This window comes from Paramisgurnus dabryanus, chromosome 16 (genome assembly GCF_030506205.2).
Source record: "Paramisgurnus dabryanus chromosome 16, PD_genome_1.1, whole genome shotgun sequence".
In the NCBI taxonomy this organism is placed as follows: Eukaryota; Metazoa; Chordata; class Actinopteri; order Cypriniformes; family Cobitidae; genus Paramisgurnus; species Paramisgurnus dabryanus.
Window position 1 is genome coordinate 1,685,888 of NC_133352.1, and position 23,724 is coordinate 1,709,611.

Sequence of the window (23,724 nt, forward strand, 5' to 3'; positions counted from 1 at the left end):
AACTACATAGTGTTGCTTTAAGCTACAGAACAGCAGACCCGGTGCGTAATGCGTGCCAGAGGAGACTCCGCACATGACTCGCATTGCATTTTGTAACTTTTACAAAGCATTTTGTAATTTGTGTAACTTTTTGGACACCTTTGTTACTTTGGCCTAGTCTATATATCATATTTCTGATTATATGGCATAGCTTTCTCCCCACCCAATGAGGCTAATAAAGTAATAATGAAAAATATGCTTAATCAACGGCCGGCTAGAGGATAGTAGCAGAAAATAACGACCCTGGCAGAGAATTCAAACTCTACTATGTTGCAATAGGCTATATAGCAGGGGTTCTCAAAGTTTACATTCAAAGGTCCAAATCTGAATTCTCATCATTTTCATAGGTCCGGAAAAAATGGTTACTACAAAAATTGTCAAGCATAGTAATAACTTTATGTAAATCATTTGTTTATATAACAAATCAACACAAATGGTTTGGGAAAAACATAACAAGTGTATTTTGCATTTAAAGTAAAAACATTTTTTAAACATAAACACAAGAAATATGCCAAAAGTAACCAGGTGCAAGATACAGAGCAACCTAATGAGAGAAATGGCACTGTTTGTTTTCCATCAGATGCATAAACCATGGCAAAAAAAGTGTGGTTGGTAGGCAGAGACACTGACCAAAATTAGGGGTGCACCTATAAATTGGCTGATGATGCTTGTTGTGTCAAACTCAGTTCCCCCTATGTTTCCCTTTAGTGTAGTTTTTTTATAGCGTTTTCATCACGTTACATTCAGAAAGATTAAAGTTTTGAATTGGTTATACTAAAAGGCAATAATATCATGTATTTTATAATACAATTTATTAAATATTTCATACATTTGACAGTTTTCTATTAGGGTATTTCTTTTAAAATATAGCCTGTCTTTTTCTTTTTTTCTTCTTTACTGGTTGTTTTTTTAATGTTATGTTTGCATACATAATAAATATATATTATACATATAATATGATTCATACTGTAAAAATAATTGACTTACCATTAAGAACAATACAGATACATTACAGAAATGCACACATATAGATATTTATTTAAAACTTTAAATATATAAATAATAAAACTTGCATCATGCAGAAAAGTATCACTAATAAGTACACTACAGGTGAAGAAACTCATGACACACAATGAGTAAATTGTGATGTTACGTTAGCAGTCACAACAATAAACTCGTTTTCCCTGGACAATGCGAACATATTCCCATTATAAAACATTTTCAAGCGCATTATTTTCGCAAATTACAGAAATTAAGACCTGGCGGGGGATGTATACTGCTTGTGGGCCATGTGCTAATTGCTAGAAGCTAGCGGGAGGTCCGGACCGTAAAGTTATAAGAGGCTCGGGGGTTAGCATCGTCCCCGGTCTCGGTGTGTCAAACTCATCATGACACAAAGATTCCAGCGTAAATTGTGATGTAGCAGTCTGAACAATACACTCGTTTTCCCTGGACAATACTAACATATTCCCGTTATAAACATTTTCAAACGCATTATTTTCGCAAATTACAGAAATTAAGACCCGGCGGGGATGTATACTGCTTGTGGACCGCGTGCTAATTGCTAGAAGCTAGCGGGAGGTCCGGACCGTGTATATATCTATGCGGACCGTAAAGTTATTAGAGGCTCGCCTCGTCAGAAAAGCCGGGGCATACGGTCTCGGTTAGTTTGGCAAAAAGCTTTTAGCTCTAGCATCATAAATGTAGTATTTTGTGACAGAAGATGACAACATGCAAAATATAACGTGACTTCTTACCTTTTGCGATGATACAACGCGATCGCGAATTGAATCCAGTCTGTTTCAGATGTGTGAATGATCCATGAAAGTCCAATAAAATACATCCAATGACCATTTTTGTCCACAAATGCGTATAATCCGTGAAATATAGATACATAGTCTGTTGTTTACATCAGATTTTGCATGAAGGTCTTATCGCCTACAATCTGAGGACTGTTTGCGTCGTAACACACTGTATACAAGATGACTCCGGGTTCCAATAACCACGCGTTAAAACTTTGTTTTTAAAAGTAGGTGGGAGTATAATCCATAATATCCAAATAGCGCTGTTATTTCCGTGAGACATGATAACAGCACAGAGCGTCTCATTCAAGTGACTGCTCTATGCTCTCTAGCTACCTGGTGGGTGGAGACCTGCGAGTGGGGTGGTGGGCGGGAAAATTCAAACTGAATGTGACGAAACTTTTTGTAACGTCACAACGGAGCTGAGTTTTAACTCGCGCAATCTGAGACTCAAGGCAGAGGACATTCAGAAACCTGTATCTCACTCAAAACAGCATGGATGGATTTTTTTCCAAGTTTGTATGCGTGTGGGAGCATCAGAGACACAAATGAACACCCCAAAACCCAGAAAAAGTGAGTTTTTCATAATACGGGCACTTTAAAATGTTATAACTCCATACCAACCCCAACCCCCCGCACCCCATCACCCCCTACCGAAAATATCTTCCCGCACCTCTGCACCACCGCCATCATCATCATCATCATCACCAGCGACGCGAGTTGAAGGTCCTGCTGCCGCAGAAAACATTTGTGTTTTTTAACACATTTTGCAGCGTCTGCCTGAAGAGCCTGCTTCTTTTTGTCGTGCAGTTTTTCTGCGCCTCCCTTGCGTTTTCTCTCTCTCTCTCTCTCTGTTTTGACATGTGAACTGACCGACGATGCACGCTCGCTTGCACAGAGACCAAAGCAGTGATTGGGCCAGCTTAATGTCATTAAAAAAAAAAAAAACCAATGGGCTACTGCTTAAATGTGAGAGGGCCGGTCTATCTAGGAAAAGAAAGGATGATGACTGTGCTGGTCAGTCATTGGGCCAGCTTAATGTCGTTTAAAAAAAATAACCAATGGGCTGCTGCTTAAATGTCAGTGGGCCGGTCTGTCTAGAAAAAAAGACGCTAACTGGGCTGCTCAGACAAATATAGTATGAGATGTATCGGCCCAAAAAGTACGTCGGCCCACTGGGAAACTGCCCGGTTTGCCAGATGGCCAGTCCGCCCCTGGTTAAATGTATTGGTTAGAGCCTGCATAAAGGTCAGATAGTTTTATTTTTTACACCAAGAGTCACCACTACCTCTGGTGATACACTGTGCACATCAGCGTGCAAAGTATTACTTTGTATTATACTATGAGTAGGGCCCTATAAAATCGCGGACGGAATCGGCTAATTAACACGGAATCTAGTATTAACGCGGAATTTCGCGGAATTTTACATATTTTGAATAAAATTATGTTTTTGTGTGGGAGACGAACGTATGTCTGGGGGAAATGCAGACCGGGGAAGTAAATCTGGGCGACACGCCCCCTCCCGTCGTTTCAGACCCCCTCCAAAACACTGAAACCATGGCAAAGCGGCTCTCCACGACTTTCGTCAGCGAAAAAATTAAGAAATTCAACGCTAAGCACTTCCGAGCAGGTCTCACATGACTTTTATGTGACCGGAGAACTGTTATTTTGTAAGTTTTGTCAACACTCTGTTCACGGTGAGCGCAAAGATACATGCACTCTCTCATCCACGTCTGTCTCACTGCACCTCTTATACGTGCACGCGCTGACGCATCTGTCCAAAGTGCGAACACAAATCCTCATGTATTTGTTCAGTTTTATGCATTTCAAGCGAGCTGAGGCAAACTAACTATCCCTCGCATTTAAAATATAATCATCTGCATCATGGCGCCGCTCTCTGTCTCTCTTTTGCTCACACGTGCAAAGAGCTGCGTGCTCATGCTGTCATAAGTCAGATCACTATCCTGTCTATGTTTGTAAAGTTATATGCATTTCAAGCGATCGTGTATAAAATATGAATCGGGTTCTGCTGGATTGATGTGTTTAAGGCACTTCTGAAGGCACCACTACTTTGACACCTTGTTGTAGCCTCCTGCAACAACACTAAACAATGCATTGAATTGAGTTGTGTGTATGCGCGCCGCGTGTGCGTGTGTATGTGCGTGTGTAAATGCATCTTTTATAGTCATTAAGTAGTCCTGTTATCCAGTTTTTCCCCAAATCATTTACATTTTAATCATTAACATTAAAGGCACACTCTTTTTATGACTAAAATAACAGTAAAGGGTAAAAATTTAATTGCCAAAAATTTAAAGGGATAAAACGGAATTTGCTAAAATTAAAACAGAGAAAACGGAATTTGGGAAAAAATAAAACGGAATTTGGGAAAAAATTAAACGGATTTTATAGGGCCCTATATGAGTCTGGAGATCCTTCTACTGTTCCTTTCTACTTCTACGTTCCTTTCTACTGTTTCAACTGAATTGTATTAATATTGAAAGTGTTTGGATGCTTTCAATGGTTTGTTCGAATTCTGCATTAGCAAAACACAAAAAATTAACTATATTATAAATCTTTACCCAGACAAGTGACTTTTGTCAAGTGAAACATAATTTTACTTGTCCAAAGAACAAGTTCCTCAAAAAGTTAATGTCAAGCCCTGGATGGAGATAATGAAACATAATTTTATAATGGATGGATACACTTTTTGGGGCTTCAAATTTTGTGATGCCATTCACTGCCATTATAATGATGGATTATCCAGGACATTTTTTGGTTCAACTTTATATTAGGTGGCCTTAACTACTATGCACTTACTTACATAAAAAAATAAGTACAATGTACTTATTGTTTTCATACTGTATTGTAAAACACTGCTGATATTGAGGTGAGATACGGGTAAAGTTTTGAACATGTGTGGTGGTATGGGTAAGTTTAAGGGTAAAGTTATGGACAGGCGTAGTGGCATGGGTAAGGGTTAATCTAATTGTTACCCTCAAAATTTTCATCGAATCGTGATGCAAGTGAAAATTCAAAGCTTTTCTAAAAATACACTTGTTTGAACAGCAGATTTGATAAATTCAACAAAGTCAATTTGTAATTTCTACACTACTTTTTCAGTTTTAAAGTGTGCAAGTGGCTTACGATTACAATGAACCCTGTAAAATATTACTACATACCTTCAAATGTGGGAATTAACTCTTCAAGATTCCATTCTCTTAGTTTAGCTTTCACATATTCGTCCATCTAAGAGAAAATAACAGATAAATACATTTTATGACAAAATTATGTACATCCCAATTCAATCAAGTTTCCCAATTCCCAAACAAGTGGCAAGGCAAAATTGGCGGTTATGATGCTAGTTCACATTATAAACCTGAATACAGTTGTCTAGTTCAATAGAGACATAGCACAGTTTTGCAAATTTGAAAACCACGCCCACCAGGGGGAAAACAATCCAACTGTCTCCATTGCCTTTTATTGCGAGAGGTCGCCTCCTTGTCATTTTTGGCTTATAACAAAAACAGAATAATGCCTATAAACTGCTGTGTGACAAGGTGTAAAAAACCCCAGAAATAAGCCAGAAAACCCAGAAATAAGTTTTTATAAGCTGTCGAGTCGTAAAATCCAATCTTTAAGGAGAAAAAAGTGGATCGCCGACTACGTTTCCCCCTAGTGGGCGCAGTTCTACTAATAGTAGAACTTTGAAAAGTTGCCTGTTTCCACTTTTGTGTATTTAAATGCTTGTTTTTTGGCGTCGACAGCTTATAAAAACGTATGTCTGTTTTTTTTTGCTTGTTAGCTGAATACATCCTGTCACACAGCAGCTTTTAGGCATTATTCTGTTTTTGGTTATAAAACAGAAATGACAAGGAGGCAGCCTCTTGCAATACAAAGTCAATGGGGACGGATGGATTGTCCCCTCCCCGGTGGGCGTGGTTTTCAGGTTATGATGCTCTGCGCTCTGTGTCTCTATAGAACTGAAAACATGTATAACGTCTCATTGCTCTTTTATTGATAAATCCAAATGTGTAAGATAAAACTGGGACTGCACACTCAAACTCAAGCTATATTTTCACTCAGAATGAAGCGAGCATAAATAGACAATCACCACCTCTCCTTGGTAAAGGAACTCGCTCAATGCCTTCATAATGTAGGGAGGTAATAGGATGGTTAAACTCAACAAAATGGGCAGCCAAGCGATAATTCATGTGACATCAGACATATGTGTGGCGATACATACGCCAAAGGGGCAAGAAAAAAAACTAAATAACCTGCATACGCAATTATCCTAATGGTTACCAAAGCAACGACTACGCCACCTGGGATATATCCCCCCCAGGAAGGACCCGAAAAGGCCCACAGGTTCACTCTCCCTAAAAGAGGACTCAGAGACGTGGATAATTGGTATTAAAAAGATTCATAAAGCTTTATTCAGATAGAAATGTTAAAAAGATCTTGCCTAAAAAGGGCACTCATCAAAATCACGGCACACCACTGACACGAAATAAGGACTAATCAAACAGAAAATGAACAAGCCTGAAACTGGGGTATAACAACCAGGAGGCAGACTAGAAACAGAGCTTGTAAGTAATAATAATACTAATACACACGTGCACCAAATCACTGCAACACCTAAACAGATTCACTGCAAATTCACACCACATTAGGGGAGGCTATTTCTGCTCAGTCTTAGGCTGCCTTCCTCAGGGCCCCAAGTTACAGACAAAATAATCAAACACTTCCAAAGAAAACCACTCAACATTTACCCAAAGCAAAAGAATTAAGCACAAGACGACAAATAATAAATGGCAATGAATAACCAAAAGACAAATAATAAATTGTAATGATAAACAAAAGACAACAATTAGTAAATTGCAATAAGCAAACCAAAAATAATAAATTGCAATGAATAAGCAAACGAAAACAATAAGTTGTAATGAGCAAACGAAAAGAAACCAAGAAAATATTAAATATCACACAAAAAAAAGAGACAAAGATAAGCTAATACACAAATTACTAACCTAAACGAAATAAACTAAACAAAAGAATCCAAAATAAACAAAAAGCAAAACAGCAGTGTTAGGACCTTAAGCCATGATGCCGGGTAACTCAAACACCTGAAACACAAACAATATTAGCAAAATGTCACATGTCTTAAGGAAGGCTGAATGAACAGGAGTGGGTTAAACATACCAGCCTGCATGGGTCACAGCATATACTCCGCGGCCGAATCCGTCGCCCCCATCAACCACTTGTGACAGAAGCCGCAGATCAAAAGCACACGCCTCAATTACACCGCGATTCCCTAATACAAAATGAACCAATCGTTCGTAATGCTCAGATGCCGAGGACACCACGGCAACAAATGCCAGCCTAAGAGAGCTACAATGAGCAAAAAGCATAACTATTAAAAGACCAAAACCAGACAACCGAACGGATGAAAAAAACGCCAATACATACCTTTTGTGTGGAAACAAGCTATCGGAACTGCAGCACAGCTGAGCCTGCAATCTCCCGATTCAAGGAATGCCACGTAAATCACCAGAGACTAAAAGTTTGCGATCCTCTAATAGAGAATGCTGCGGTACAGATACCAACTTCACAAGAGCTTATACTAAACGGAAAACAACTATTAGAATGATTAAAACCAAATAATAGGACCAAGCATAATGACCGCCAGTACATACCTCTCGTGTGACAGCAATGCAATACTGACAAAAATGCAAACAGCTGAGCGTGACATCCGGTCGCCTTACCTTCAGCCTTTATATATACTCATCCTAACCAGAACGCAAGTGAAAGCGATTACCTAGAGGGGCGTGGTCAGGCCGGCACCCATAACTGCCTTCCACCACATATGATTTACTACAAGTGCATGTTATAAGAAAGATAATAGGGTTGTGACGGATGACACAACTCACGGTTCAGATCACATTACGGTTTTTGAGGCACGGATCGGATCGTTTTTTGGATCAGCAAAAAAGGGGGTGGGAAAAATCTCATAACAAAAAAATTACAAACATTTATAAAAAAGAAGAAAGTTGCACATTAAGTAAGGTCTACAATTAGCATTAGGTACAGAAATCAAATCAAATAAATCATAATTTACAAGTCTTTATTGTATGAATTAAATAAAATTATTATTTTTTAGAGCTACAGAAGTGATTTTCTCTTTGTCTTGGGTTGTTTGATTAACATTAATGACACAAACTTAAGTAGGTTAATATAGGTGACTGGTTTCTGACTGTAATCTATACATAAACTTAAGACATAATCAAATGTTTTCATTAGAAAAAGAATACTGTGGAGATCATTTTGTTTGTGCCCTGTCAAGAACAGAAAGGTTGTATGTTCTCTTGCTTTTCTCTCCGTGTGTGAACTTCTGAGTGCTCTTCTGAGTGCACTTAAGCAATAAGTGCACTCAGAAGACGAATTAGAAGACGAATTACAAAACGAATTACAAAACGAATTACAAACGACGCAGCATATGCAATCGCTCCACATAAAAACGTAACGTTGTTTTTCATTGCTCTATTCGCCAAATGTATTTTAATCGACTACAGTATGAGACACAGTTGCGCAACTCTCTCTAAAGTTTACACATCAAGCGTTTTAATCTTTGAAGGGCACAGTGAGGATCATGTCTGTTTGGAGCTGTACCGAACAAAATCAACCGCATGTGCATCTGTGCGTTCAGAATGCTGCTCACTTTTAAGATCACTTGAATGTTGAAATTTGCAAGCCTTTGAAACACGTGCAAATGATCTTGCAAATGAACTTTCCTTATTTAATTTTGCGTATTAATCCGCGAATCGCATGTGAACCGAACCGTGGGTCGTGATCCGTACGGATCAACTGCGATCCGTCACAGCAGATAATAACTGACAGGGCTCGACATAAAGGACTGCCCGGTTGCCCGGGGCCAGTGTGAGAGACGCTCGGCCAGTAAACAGTATTGTCACTTGCCCGATCGGGCCAGTGCTCCCGCCCCCGTCACAAAAATATATTTTTTGGCCGCGGCCGTTTGTCTGCATTTATTCTTATGAAACGTTACCATCGAGATGCATTTTAAGCGTCGCGAACGTAAACTTCTTAGCAATGTCATACATTTTCTCTTACCTTATTGGTTGTTGTGGACACTGTTGCGTGTTTTGCGTAATACGTCAGCTGGTAGTAGTAGAGCACAAATACGTTAAGATGGCGGAGGCGCCGGCGCATTCTAATTATGAGGCAAAACGTAAAAGAACCTTTTTAACATCTTGGAAGCAGGCATTTACATGGATAAAACACAACGAAAGAAACGATGTGATGTTTTGCACAGTTTGTCGTCAGTTTCCAGGTAAAGCAGACAAGTCGGGATCCTTTTTCATTGGCACCAGCAACTACCGCAAACAAAACCTCGAAGCTCACGAAAAAAGTCGACAGCACATAGCGTGCATGGTTGCTAAAAGGGTTGCTGATAACCCTTCATCTGGTCCACTGAACTTAATGGTGAGACGTATGAATGACGAGAATTTCCAGCGCATCGAGAAACTTGTCAACACAGCATATCACGTCGTCAAGAATGAACAGCCATTCGTGTCATTTGAAAAGTGTATTGACTTGCTTAAAAAAAACGGAGTTGATGTGGGTTCTCAGTACCACACAGATGTTGCATGTCGGAGGTAAGAAATCTCTTGTTTAACATCTTTACTAATAGTTAACTCTTTTCCCGCCAATTATGAGTTTTTAAGACAATCCACATTTCCGGTAAACCCACTAGGTGTCGCTCTTATCCAATTTATAAAACACTGAAGCATTTTACTGATCTAATCTGATCTCTAACAAAAGTCCTTACAAAAATGGAGTTATCTCAGAATTTTGTATTTTAAAGGAACCTATCCGTGTTAAATAAAAATGAAGATGGAATGAAAAAAATATATTTTGGTTGGCAAAAAAAGACAGCTGGCGGGGAAAGAAATAAGTCAGCTAAATGCTCCACTATAATATAAATATGTGCTATATATTTTCTATACTTCTATTTGTTTCCATCACGTTATGATTTTGACCAGTTATAACTTCTTCTAAATATTTATAATTCTAGATTCACAGAGACTATCTTTGAGGTTCTTTGGGAAGAGATGCTAACGGAGATTAAGGCAGCACACTTCATTAGCGTGCTGGCAGATTCTTCTTCAGATTCTAGTGGAAGAGAGTTGGAGGGTGTTTATGTTAGAATCCTTCACAAAAGTATTCCCAGAAACATATTCATTGGAGTGGAAGAACTCCCAAATGCTACTGCACCTGGACATTACACTGCCATCAAAAATGGTAATGAAAAACACATCAAAAGAACTGTGTTGTAATGATGCAAATTTTTTAACTCTTTGTATTGCTTTAGCTCTTCAGAAAGCACATCTTCTTGATTTGAGGGAACAGATAGTAGGATTTGGCTCAGATGGTGCGGCTGTTATGGTGGGGAAGCATGGAGGTGTTGCAACATTGATGAGGCAAGTTGTTCCACACCTTATTAATATCCACTGCTTAGGACATGGATTAGAGTTGGCTGCTCTTGATACAATCAATGCCCATGAAAAAATGAAGAGAGTAAGTATACTTGATCTGATTTTGTTTAATCTTTCTTTTTATCAGTTGTCTCAGACTTAACAAAAATACCCATTGCAGGTAATGGATATGCTTAAAGGACTGTATAAGCAGTATCATTATTCCCCAAAAGCTTGGAGAGAGTTAAAAAGAGGTGGGGGATATGCTAAACCAGAAGGTATGGAAGCCCACTAATTTAGGAGGAACAAGGTGGGTACCTCACATGGAGAGAGCTCTTGACACTTTGATAAAAAACTACAAAGTCATGCTGACACACATGGAGAACACTGTAGCAACAAGGCAAGTCTTATTAACATACACAATGCAAACAAATACATTTTTTACCTTTTTGTATTTATTGTATGATGCTGTAAATATTTAAATCATAAAAAAGTATCATTAACGGTATTTCAAATAATTTTTAATTTATCAAATGTTTTTCAAATCATTCCTCTGTAGATCTGCAAGTGCTGACATGATTGGTCGAGCCAAACAATGCCTTTATTTACTCAAGGATTATGAGCAGCTTTCATTCATTGTGCTGGTGCAAGACATCCTTAAGACCCTTAGCAGGTATGTTATAATTTATAATTTGTTTGTTAAAATAGTACTGTAGTTTAGGTATACAATGTCACTTTTTGCAGTTTAAGTCTCAAACTCCAGGAGGATGGCCTGACCCTACCACAGGCTTTGCAAGTGTGGCAGGAGGGGTCCTTAGCGGGGTGCACAAAATGCACACAACTCAATTAAACGACTGTCGTAACAGTCAATATGACATTTATTTCCGACTACGCCACTTTGGGATTTTAACCAAAGAACAAACAGTGCCCCCTAGAGGCATGCACAGGTTCGAATCGCCAGGAGTCAGAGACAGAAGTAAATGGTACAAAAATATTTTTATTGAGTTGTACAAATATTAAAAATATGGCCACTCATCATAAAACACTTCTGCTGTGGGCAAGGAGCTGGGGCTTACCAACTGGGGCAGTCTCATATGCCAAATTAATCACTACAATCAGGTGAACATAGCACACACACACAGACTGGTGTCAGTGAGAAGCACAACACACGGTGAAGGACACACCACCACCACAATAGAGCCACTCGTCTGCACCCAGCGCCCAGATCCTGCCAAAACAAAGAGAGGTATTAAAATAAACAATAATTGCACTGAATGCAAGCGCTGTGTCTGAAATTAGCGCGGCAAGCAGAGAGGGTTTACAAAAGAAAAATAGTAAAGAAATAACAAAAACAATAAACTTAGTGCAGCTCAAAAGACCAAATTGCACAAAATAGAGATTCTTACTGGACTAGGTTAAGTCACAAAACATTACACAGCTTCAAATAGATGTAGGTGTATGGAATAATGCAATGTCCAGTCTCTGAGTTTGCACAAATCAAATAAACAAAACTTTAGACAAAATGTCCTTGGTTTCACAATATAATATGAATAATAAAAGAAAAAAAGAAATTGAATAAACAATTGAATTCAGATCAAATGAATTAGAACACCAAAACACCAATAAAGTCAAATGATTAATGTATCGACCAAAAAAAGGAAAGGAGTTTAACATAACAGGGAAACCCTGCTGAAAACAAAATTAGACAAAAAGATTTCAAGCAGTCATTACAGAGCCGCTTCAGCCTTGTTTAAAGACAATGCGCAGTCGCGTTTCAGCACACACACACAGGAAACGAAACAGTAGGAAACAAAATAATAGAAACAAAACAGCAGCGCCCGCTGAGGCACAGAGCATGGGATATGCAGCGTGAAGCATGCAGCGCAGCGTATGGAGTATGCAGCCCAAAGCAGGAAGTATGCAGCATGAAATATGCAGCCTGCAACGCAGCACTTAGTACGCAGCCATTGCCTTCACCTCGCGCCTATAAACACAAAGCAAGATGTTACGCTGCTCGTTCTCCCTTTGCTTAATGCTCAAGCAGCCAGTGTTACTCACAATCGAAAACGCTGAGATGCAGGAGGTTAAGCAGTTAGTGATCCCACCCCCAAAAGAGCGCAGCACCAGCTAAGCAGAGACTAAATTGCCCCTTAAATATATAAAGCAGACACGTAATAGCACTAGCGATACAAAACATGTTAAATATAGCTCGTTTTAAAGTGTTGCGAAGCCAAACAATACACTCACCACGGATGTAAACAATCCACTCGAGCAAACAAGCGGCGGCGCGCTGATGACGTAACAGCCCCCCTCAATGACGCACACCTACGACTGATGCGTTGCGCTTTTATACCTTCAAAATCACTACCCATTGGCTAAACCCTCACATTACAAAAATAGGAGGGGCACAAACCCATTCTGCCACATCTACCCCTCCCTTTTGCATCGTCGCCCCGACGATGGACTTAATATAGGGGTCACCCACATAATTTATGTCCAGGGTCTGAACAAGACTGACGTATCATCAGCGATTGCTTCTACACCAATTGCGGCCCTGCTTCCGATCTCACCCACAGTCCGGGGAAGGTGGTGCAAGTTCGAATGCTGACCTGCTCCGGCCCGTCCTGTCCGCCGAGGAGCAACAACCCTATCACCCTGGGAACTAGAAGACCCTACTGTTCCCCTCACTATGGATCTTACGTCCAGTCCACCTGACTCTTCCCTAACAGCAACTACAGGGGGTGGGCCTACTGGTAACTGGTCCCTAACAGAGTCAGTAAGTGCTGGAAATCCACTCCCTCGGGCAACACAAGGGGTTTCCGGTACCAGCACGACCAGATCAACATCATCTCCCTCTCCATCTACTCGGGGCTCTTCCCGGTCTTCTAACCCAACCCCAGGCTGACCATTTGGAAGGGCCTCTTTCCAAACACAAGCCTTCAGTGCAGAGCGATGAACACGTCGCACGTTACTCAAATCTGTCTCTGGTGCAATAGTATACTCCACTCCTCCAGCCTCGGGGGCACAAACCACTTGGTATGGCACCGGACTCCACAAGTCTTGAATCTTATGACGCCCCTTAAATGAATGATCCCTCAAGTAAACTAACTGACCTTCTGTGAAAGGTTGGTCATGAACGTTTAAATCATGCCGTTCTTTCCGTCGACTGGCTGCGGTCTTAAAGCACTCTCGTGCCCCTTCAAAGGCAACCTGCAACCGCCTGCGGTGTTCTACGACCCAACTATGGACACTACCTGCCATCAGCTCTGGCACTGTACCAAGCAGAAAATCCACTGGCAATCGAGGCTCTTGTCCAAACATTAAATAATGTGGGGACTCTCCCGTCCCCTGGTGGGGGGTAGTATTATAGCAGAAGAGTACCTGTGAAAGACAAGAGGCCCAATCTCTCTTCCTAGGGCCAGGCAGGGTTCGCAACAAGGTGTATAAGGTGCGATTGAACCGCTCGCACTGCCCATTGCCAGCCGGGTGGTAGGGAGTCGTACGGGATTTCTTCACCTGATATAATTCACAGAGCTGGCGGATAAGAGCAGACTCAAAGTTGCGGCCCTGGTCCGAGTGGATGCGGCCCGGGACCCCAAACTTATAAAACCACTCTTCGACCAGGACCTGAGCCACTGTCTCAGCTCGCTGGTCACGAGTAGGCACTGCCATAGCAAATTTGCTAAAGACATCTGTCATGACCAGAACATTCTCGTGCCCAGAATGGGATGGTTCGAGCACAGTGAAATCAATAGCAAGGACCTCGTTGGGCCTTGAAGCTAACAAATGGCCCATGTAACCCCGTGCCACTGGTTGGCTCTCCTTAGCGAGCTGGCAACGTTCGCACTCCCTGCACCAACGTATAATGTCATCGGACATACTCGGCCAGTAACATCGCCGCCTAATCAGCTCAGTAGTGCGCTCAACTCCCTGATGGCCATGCTGTTGGTGCAGTTGTGCTAACACCTCATGTTTTAACACACTGGGTAGTACTAACTGATAACAATCTTCCCCCCCGTCAGGACGGAAAATTTGCCGGTACAGTACTCCCTCTTCCTCTACCAAGCGGTCCCACTGCTGCAGTAGGGTAAGAACTGGCTTAGTCAGCCGGCGCCGTTCCTCGGCCACTGGGCGCTTACCCTGTTCCCAAAACTTCAACACGGGACCTATGATGGAGTCAGCCTCCTGCATAACCCGTATGTCAGAAACAGAATGACCAGGCAATGCACTCACCTCATTTACTGTAGCTTGCACAACACTACCTTCCCTTACGGCCTGCTGCAGTGATTCAGGCACTGAGACACCCGCAGCAATACTCTCAATAAGTTCCCGACTAACTGGGTTCTGGCGGGAAAGGGCATCAGCATTGCCATTGCTCCTCCCAGACCTATACCTTACCTCAAAGTCAAAGGCAGCCAGCTCAGCAGCCCAGCGTTGTTCGGTAGCCCCTAGCTTCGCTGTGGTCAAGTGCCTCAAGGGATTATTGTCAGTAAACACGATACACCTATGCCCCAACAAGTACTCCCTGAATTTTTCAACCATGGCCCACTTAAGTGCTAGAAACTCTAATTTCATCGAGCTGTAGTTGTTCATGTTACGCTCGGACGGTCTCAGGCTTCGGCTGGCATAGGCTATGGGTCGTATTTTCCCGTCAAACTCTTGGGAGAGCACTGCGCCCAGACCTCCATGGCTGGCATCCACCTCCAAAATGATGGTTCGGGAAAAATCTGCGTATGCCAGTATAGGTGCAGAAGTTAAACGTCCCTTTAAGGCCTCAAATGCCTCCTCACACTGTGTTGTCCATACTGCAGCTAAACTCTGTGCCTTGCGTTTCCCTGACTTACCCCCAGTGACTTCAGCTACCAGCCTATGTAGAGGAGCCGCCAACTTGGCGAACCCCTCGACAAAGCGCCTATAATAGCTGGCTGACAACTCAAACCATATCATCAAGTTTGCAGACGACACAACAGTGGTGGGCCTCATCAATAACGACGACGAGTCAAACTACAGAGATGAGGTACTCCAACTCATTAACTGGTGTGATAATAACAACTTACATCTCAATGTTACTAAAACAAAGGAAATAATTGTGGACTTCAGGAGAAATCACAAACCACACACACCCCTTACCATCAACGGTAGCATTGTGGAATCAGTGAAAAGCACCAAGTTCCTGGGGGTGCATATCACTGATGACCTGTCATGGTCCACCAACACCACTTCTCTTGTGAAGACAGCTCAGCAACGCCTTCATTTTCTACGTAGGATGAGAAGAGCCAACCTCCCCCCACAGGCACTCACCAACTTCTATAGCGGTGCCATTGAGAGCATCCTTACCAGCAGTCTCTCAGTCTGGTATGGCAGTTGTTCTGCTGCTGACAGGAAAGCTCTACAGAGGGTTGTGAGGTCAGCTGAGAAGATCACCAGATCAGCTCAACCATCAATCCAAGACATATACTCATCTCGCTGCCACAAAAGAGCCATTAACATCATCAAAGACCCCACCCACCCCACACACAAACTGTTCACCCTCCTACCATCTGGCAAGCGATACAGGAGTATGCGTTGCAAGACTACAAGATTCAGCAACAGTTTTTTCCCACAAGCCATCAGATTGCTTAATTCATTCATGAAAACTGGACTATAAATCCCCACCCTAATAACTCATACTGACTAAGATTTGTGGAAATCATGTCTGCAAAAGGCTCCTATAATATAAGTTAAACAATACGTTTTATTATCTCATGCTGCTTTTGCACTTTGCACTTTGCCATGTTGCACCTTATGTTGCACTTATTACAAAATTACCTCATCCTGACTACACTTTTGGGGCGTTGCAATAAGTTTAATAACTGTAAACTTCATAACTGTTGTCCATCTGTTAAATATTTATTTGTACTTTTCTAGTGGTGTCCTATGTCTAATCTTATGTTTAGTTTGTCTTAGTGAGTGTGGAATCCTTTTTAATACTGCACATTGGAGTATGGGAGAAACGCAATTTCAGTCTGCTGTGTAATGTACTGTTGCATGGTTTTGATTGACAATAAAGTAAACTTGAACTTGAACCCAAGAAAAGTCCTTAATTCTGAGACCGTCGTAGGGCAACGCCACTGTGCAACAGCCTCAATTTTCCCTGGGTCAGTTGCTACCCCCTGTGCTGATATAACATGCCCCAAGTACTTTACCTCCTGCTTAAAGAATGCGCACTTCTCCAACTTTGCCTTGAGCCCTTCTTTTTCCAAACGGCCCAAGACCATACCCAACCTCTCCAAATGTTGTACTACAGAGGAGGAAAACACAATGACATCATCTAGGTATAACAACAAAGACTGGCATTGCTGGTCACCGAACAGGCGCTCCATCAGCCTTTGAAATGTGCTTGGCGCATTACAAAGGCCAAAGGGCATCCGGTTGAATTCAAATAGCCCGAACGGTGTACAGAATGCAGTCTTGGACCTATCCTGTTCTGATACGGGAACCTGCAAGTACCCGCTGGCTAAGTCCAAAGTGGAAAACCAGCGGGCACCAGACAGTGAGTCTAGTGACTCCTCAATGCGAGGAAGGGGAAACGCATCCTTCCTTGTCTTGGCATTTAAGTGACGGTAGTCTACACACATGCGCAGACTACCGTCCTTCTTTTTAACCAAAACAATCGGTGAAGCATATGGACTGCTACTCTCACGGACTATCCCTGCTTCCATCAGTTGATTGATATGGGTTTTTACAACCTCATATTCAGATGGGGGTATTCGCCGGTACCGCTGGCGCACAGGGATGTCATCTTACACTGGTATATCATGGGAAATCAGCTGAGTACAGCCTATATCCCCTTTATGACATGAGAACACTGACTGATACCTCTGCAAAAGGGCTTTGACATCACCTTGTTCTGCATCAGACAATGCAGATAAATCAATAGACTCAATCTGGCTAGATACGGGAAACTCTTCTCCTGCCCTATGAGAGTGTACTGTGGCAGCCGCTGCCTTGACTTCAACGACTCCCTGAGGCAGATTAACTAAATAGACCTCCCTCAAATTTCCCACTAATGTGGTAGGGCGAAGCACCACATCCACTGTGCCAACATTTACCACTGGCACATAAACAGTACCTCGAACGACCCGTACTAACGCAGGCAAGGCCAAAAGTCCAGCTGGAAGGCCTGACTCGGGGGGTTCAAACAAAACAACACGGCCGTCATACTGAGCTGAGCAAGTTGTAGCTACCCACTTGATAGTACCACCTGGGATGCGCTGCACCCTACTTCCACGCATCCGCACACCACCTACCTGCTCAGAGTGGTCGTTAACACCAACGTGCTGACAATACTGAAAAGCTCTTGATACATTTGGAAGTTGGGTGACCACAGGGAGGTCGAAGAGTGCGGTGCCATGTTGGCCGAAGAGCTCCTGGTAACACCGGCTAAGTATATTCATCCCTAACACACCAGGGACGTCTACGCTCAAACCACCAGGAGGATCCCGAACCACCAGGACACCACACCCAATGACCAACCTGCCGCAAAGTTCGACATCCAATTCTAAATAGCCGATATACGGGATCGCTAGCCCGTTAGCTGCTCGAAGCTGCAACCACTGACAGCCATGTAGACGGTCCCGTCCCCAAGGCTCAAAATGTTGCCGGAAACAACTCTCTGTAATTGTGGACACCATTGAACCGGTGTCAACTAAACAAGGTACTGAGACCCCTCCTATAGAAGCAATCAAATGTGGACAAGAAGAGATCAAATGGGAGAGCGGGCCCTGTGCGCCCACCTGACGTGAGTCTATTACTTCCCCACCAGAACTGTGACTCTGCGGCCCGGCGGGTGCTAGTTTTCCGACGGCCGTGAAAAACGCACCTGTCCAGTCATACTAGTAGAGGGTCCAGCCACAGGCGGTGGAGGGCGTGGAGAACCACGTCCCCCATCGCACTCCCGAGCAAAATGGCCTGGACGCTGACACCGTCTACATATGACTGGACCAGAACGTGGCGAACGGTTACGCACATTTGGAGGTTGAAGACGAGTAACGGTTTGAGCAAGCTGATTTAGCTGTTGCTGCTGCTGTCGTAACATCTCTTGCAGCTCACGCATCTCCGACTGCTGCGGAGACTTTTCCCCAGCAGCAGAGGTCCCTCCACGTACCCCATACTGAAGACCGTATGCTAATGGGACGGATTGACTGCACCCTCTCGCTCCCCCTGGCATCCCCTCACGTTCCCACCTAATCGCTTCTCCACGGACCTCCAATATCGTAATAGAAGGCTGGCGACGAACCAGCTGCTTAAGCTCACGTTGCAACGCGCTATCGGAGACGTGCTCCACGAATTGATCCCGCAATACAGTCTCTGCATCCGTAATAGCACTGGGTGCTTGAGTCCTAACTCTTTCTAAAAGAGCCATAAGCGCAAGGGAGAATTCTAACAGCGTCTCACCTTCCTGTTGCTTTCTAGAGAAGAAAGCCTCTTGCAATGCGACGTACGACTGTGAAAACCCATAGAGATCCTGCAATGCTTTAATAATTTTAACCGGATCCCCACGTTCCGCCTCAGGACGATACCGAATCTACTCTCGGGCCTCACCTTCTAGGTGATCAAATAAAAAGAACGCCTGTTCAGATGTACCCATATAACGCGCCCTCATGCATGCCCGTGCCTCCTCGACCCATTCGTCAATGCTTACGCCAGACTTGCCATTAAACTTCGGGCACCGACGCTCCCGAGGCACAAAAACTAATCGCTCTGGTGCATTAGCACCAGATGGTTGAGGCATGGCTGGTGGAGCAACAGGCAAAGCGGCATCGACATTAGACGGCCCGGCCGGTGCATTAGACGGCTCGGCTGGCGCGTGCGCCTGCTGCAATCTGGCATTATCGGCTCTTAATTGCCCTACTAGTTCCCGCAGCTCATTTAATTCTTCCTCCATCTCAAAAAAAAGAAATTGAACTTACCACCACGGAGAAATCGTCACCAATCAGCACCACGCTGCTGTTCTGTTTCCAAAAGGAATGAAAGAGTCAACACAAACACAACATACAAACAAACAAGCTAATGTCTCTGACCCAATCTGGCGATCCTGCCGACTACGCCACTATGTGGCAGGAGGGGTCCTTAGCGGGGTGCACAAAATGCACACAACTCAATTAAACGACTGTCGTAACAGTCAATATGACATTTATTTCCGACTACGCCACTTTGGGATTTTAACCAAAGAACAAACAGTGCCCCCTAGAGGCACGCACAGGTTCGAATCGCCAGGAGTCAGAGACAGAAGTAAATGGTACAAAAATATTTTTATTGAGTTGTACAAATATTAAAAATATGGCCACTCATCATAAAACACTTCTGCTGTGGGCAAGGAGCTGGGGCTTACCAACTGGGGCAGTCTCATATGCCAAATTAATCACTACAATCAGGTGAACATAGCACACACACACAGACTGGTGTCAGTGAGAAGCACAACACACGGTGAAGGACACACCACCACCACAATAGAGCCACTCGTCTGCATCCAGCGCCCAGATCCTGCCAAAACAAAGAGAGGTATTAAAATAAACAATAATTGCACTGAATGCAAGCGCTGTGTCTGAAATGAGCGCGGCAAGCAGAGAGGGTTTACAAAAGAAAAATAGTAAAGAAATAACAAAAACAATAAACTTAGTGCAGCTCAAAAGACCAAATTGCACAAAATAGAGATTCTTACTGGACTAGGTTAAGTCACAAAACATTACACAGCTTCAAATAGATGTAGATGTATGGAATAATGCAATGTCCAGTCTCTGAGTTTGCACAAATCAAATAAACAAAACTTTAGACAAAATGTCCTTGGTTTCACAATATAATATGAATAATAAAAGAAAAAAAGAAATTGAATAAACAATTGAATTCAGATCAAATGAATTAGAACACCAAAACACCAATAAAGTCAAATGATTAATGTATCAACCAAAAAAAGGAAAGGAGTTTAACATAACAGGGAAACCCTGCTGAAAACAAAATTAGACAGAAAGATTTCAAGCACTCATTACAGAGCCGCTTCAGCCTTGTTTAAAGACAATGCGCAGTCGCGTTTCAGCACACACACACAGGAAACGAAACAGTAGGAAACAAAATAATAGAAACAAAACAGCAGCGCCCGCTGAGGCACAGAGCATGGGATATGCAGCGTGAAGCATGCAGCACAGCGTATGGAGTATGCAGCCCAAAGCAGGAAGTATGCAGCATGAAATATGCAGCCTGCAACGCAGCACTTAGTACGCAGCCATTGCCTTCACCTCGCGCCTATAAACACAAAGCAAGATGTTACGCTCCTCGTTCTCCCTTTGCTTAATGCTCAAGCAGCCAGTGATACTCACAATCGAAAACGCTGAGATGCAGGAGGTTAAGCAGTTAGTGATCCCACCCCCAAAAGAGCGCAGCACCAGCTAAGCAGAGACTAAATTGCCCCTTAAATATATAAAGCAGACACGTAAGAGCACTAGCGATACAAAACATGTTATAAACACACGTCATTGTGCACCCGGTACGCTCTCCTTACCGTCTCAATTGTCCACACTTGGTTCCTCACGCAGCAAAATAGACTTTTGTACAGTGGTTAGCAGCTTCGGCAGTCTCTACCAACTAGAAAATAATCAGTATTAGCTCCCCAATATAGCTCGTTTTAAAGTGTTGTGAAGCCAAACAATACACTCACCACGGATGTAAACAATCCACTCGAGCAAACAAGCGGCGGCGCGCTGATGACGTTACGGCCCCCCTCAATGACGCACACCTACGACTGATGCGTTGCGCTTTTATACCTTCAAAATCACTACCCATTGGCTAAACCCTCACATTACAAAAATAGGAGGGGCACAAACCCATTCTGCCACACAAGCTTTTGAAGTAGCAGTGCTTAGACTTGTCAGCATGCAGATAACACCAGGGGAGAAGCTTGAGGTATTCCTTGACCATACAAAAGATGAGGGCAAGTTCCAGACAGTCCAGCTTTCCAATTTCACTGAAGATGGCAAAGGGAGATTCAATAGGTAGATTAGTTTAAAAAAAATAAGGGGAGGTGAGGATACTTTATGTGATTTAGTTTAAAAAATTTATTGAAAATGTTTTTATGTCATAGAATGAAAGCTGAGCTCCTGAATGCCGTTGTGTCCAGCCTGCAGCGGAGGTTTAAATGTGTTGAGTCGGAGAAGGTTCTCCAGGCAGCAAGCTGCATCCTGGATCCAAGAGAGTGGCCAAAGGATACAGGAGAATTAGCAAGCTATGGAAATGAAGAGCTCTTGTTGCTAACAAACCACTTTGCTCAAGTTCTGGATCGTATGGGCTGTGACTGTGATGCTGCTCGACACAAGGAATGGCCAAGTGCTAAGGTGCTCATCAAATCTTTACTTCCAGGCCTGCAGAAAGATGCCTGGAGAGATTTCTTCCTGGATGATCATCGTCAAAATGAGTACAAAAATCTTTTGCTGATTGCCGAGCTGTTACTTGTACTTCCTCTGTCTACAGCTGCTTGTGAAAGAGGCTTCAGTTCAATGAAACGAATTAAAAATGACTGGAGAAGCAGCCTTTCAGTGGACTCACTCCACAAACTTTTATTTATTAGCATTGAAGGCCCTGAGTTGGACAGTTTTGACGGCAAAAAGATAGTTGAAAGGTGGCACTCTCAGAGGGCTCGAAGGGTATTGCTCTAGAATAGAGACAGTGTTTCTGATCTTTTGGCAGTCCAAACCATAACAATACTGTATAAAATGTTCTATGTACAGTAATAACACTGTTTTAGTAATGGTAAGTAATGGGTTAGTTTATGTTCTTGCTAAGATCCCTTCATGAATTCTCTTTTGTGCAGTTTTCTTTCTGAAATATCTGAGACCATAGCCCTGACAGGGTACTGATTAATAAAATGTGTACAATAATATTTGACTTTTGAATTAATATTTTTAATATGTGACACAAAAATATTTTTTGGTGGGGCCAGTGAAAATTTTGGCAGGGCAAGTGAAAACCTGAACCGGCCAGTAGAAAAAAATATTTGCGTTGAGCCCTGACTGATAGATAACTGATTTAGTTTTACAGCTTATAATTCCTTTAGTAGGAATAGGTATCCCAGTATGTGGATGTTTAAACGAAGTACAGCCGTAGGCTGCCCATTTTGTTGCTTTTAACCATCCTATTACCTTTTGAGTTTTACTTTTTGTCCGGATTTGGACCGGACACACCACATGTGTGTCTGTGCATACAGAAAACTGCTCACTTTTGTAAAACTGGTAAAACTGCGTTTATACAGTAAAATCGTTAGAAAAATATTGAATACGTTAGGGATAATGTATTGTGAAACTATAACCAACATTTTTGGAAATAAGACATAAGAAAACCAATAAAAGCGGCAGTTAAGACTTGAGGCAAAAAGCGCACATTTTTCATATAAGCTCTTTTCTGACTTTTTCACCTTCCACGAAATCTCAAAATACTCTTGGATAAAAACAAATTGATAATTACTTGAAATTTGTATGTTTATTTACCTTAAACTGCATAAACGTCTTTTGTCGTCCACCTGAAGGCGCTAAGAAAATGGCGGTTTCTCCGACTGGTGTCGTCCGAGTTGTTGCGTGACGTGCATGCTCTCTTTCACGTCCGCGTTCCCAACCCAGCCCCGCTGGGTTACAGATTAAAAACGATTTTCAACCCAAATTGGGTTACATTAACCCAACATCATTACCCAACAGTCTCAACCCAACATTTGGGTTGAAAAAACAACCCAGCATTTTTTAGAGTGTACCATTAAAGGTACTGTGGTGGAGAGGGCCGACAGCCACATGTTCCTGGGCCTGCATTTGACATTGAAGCTGAGCTGGAATACAAACACTGCTACCACAGTGAAGAAGGCTCAGAAACGCCTGTATTTTATAAGGCTTTTGAAGAAAGCTGTGCCTGGGATGTGCCCTCTTGTTAATGTCTATAGAGGACATATGGTATCACAGTGTGGTTTGGAAATGCACAGGCAGAGCAGAAATCTCTCCAAAGGGTGATAAAAACTGCAGAGAGACTCATTGGGACAAATCTTGTGCCCATGACCAATATCTACACAGAGCGCTGTAAGAAGAAAAGCCCAGTCCATACTTTGTGATACCCATCATCCAGCTCACTCACTATTGATGCCCAGACACAAACCCTACAGTCTGAGACATACAAGAGCGGACAGTATCATCACACTTAAAACACGCTTTTATAATAGCCTTTATCCAACACTGGTAAGACAAATGGCCAACTCTGTTTTGATATGATGCAAAGAGAAGACCCGTGAAACCGTTTAGGTTTTAGCCATGTTTGTTTTATCTGTGTTAGCCCCGCCCCGTAGCCCCAACCTTACATTTAGACTTCAGGGGTAGTAACAGGTGACTCGT

The 23,724-nt window shown here is 42.6% G+C and overlaps 2 long non-coding RNA genes across 4 annotated transcripts; both read right to left on the reverse strand.

The window, feature by feature from the left end:
* Nucleotides 1-6,800: 6,800 nt before the first annotated feature.
* Nucleotides 6,801-7,695, reverse strand: LOC135760855 (uncharacterized). Of its 2 annotated transcripts, XR_012335256.1 has the most exons (4): nt 7,532-7,695; nt 7,305-7,458; nt 7,038-7,226; nt 6,801-6,961 (listed from the first exon to the last, which is right to left on the reverse strand). It is a non-coding gene; the product is annotated as an uncharacterized lncRNA (long non-coding RNA). The 2 variants fall into 2 exon arrangements; XR_010537613.2 differs by having other exon boundaries at nt 7,305-7,695.
* A 3,446-nt stretch (nt 7,696-11,141) lies between these two features.
* On the reverse strand, nt 11,142-21,989 carry LOC135760857 (uncharacterized). 2 transcript variants are annotated; one of them, XR_010537616.2, is made up of 5 exons: nt 21,021-21,989; nt 20,865-20,947; nt 19,701-19,852; nt 19,279-19,320; nt 11,142-11,555 (listed from the first exon to the last, which is right to left on the reverse strand). It is a non-coding gene; the product is annotated as an uncharacterized lncRNA (long non-coding RNA). The 2 variants fall into 2 exon arrangements; XR_010537617.2 differs by lacking the exon at nt 21,021-21,989 and having other exon boundaries at nt 20,865-21,003.
* Between the last annotated feature and the right edge of the window lie 1,735 nt (nt 21,990-23,724).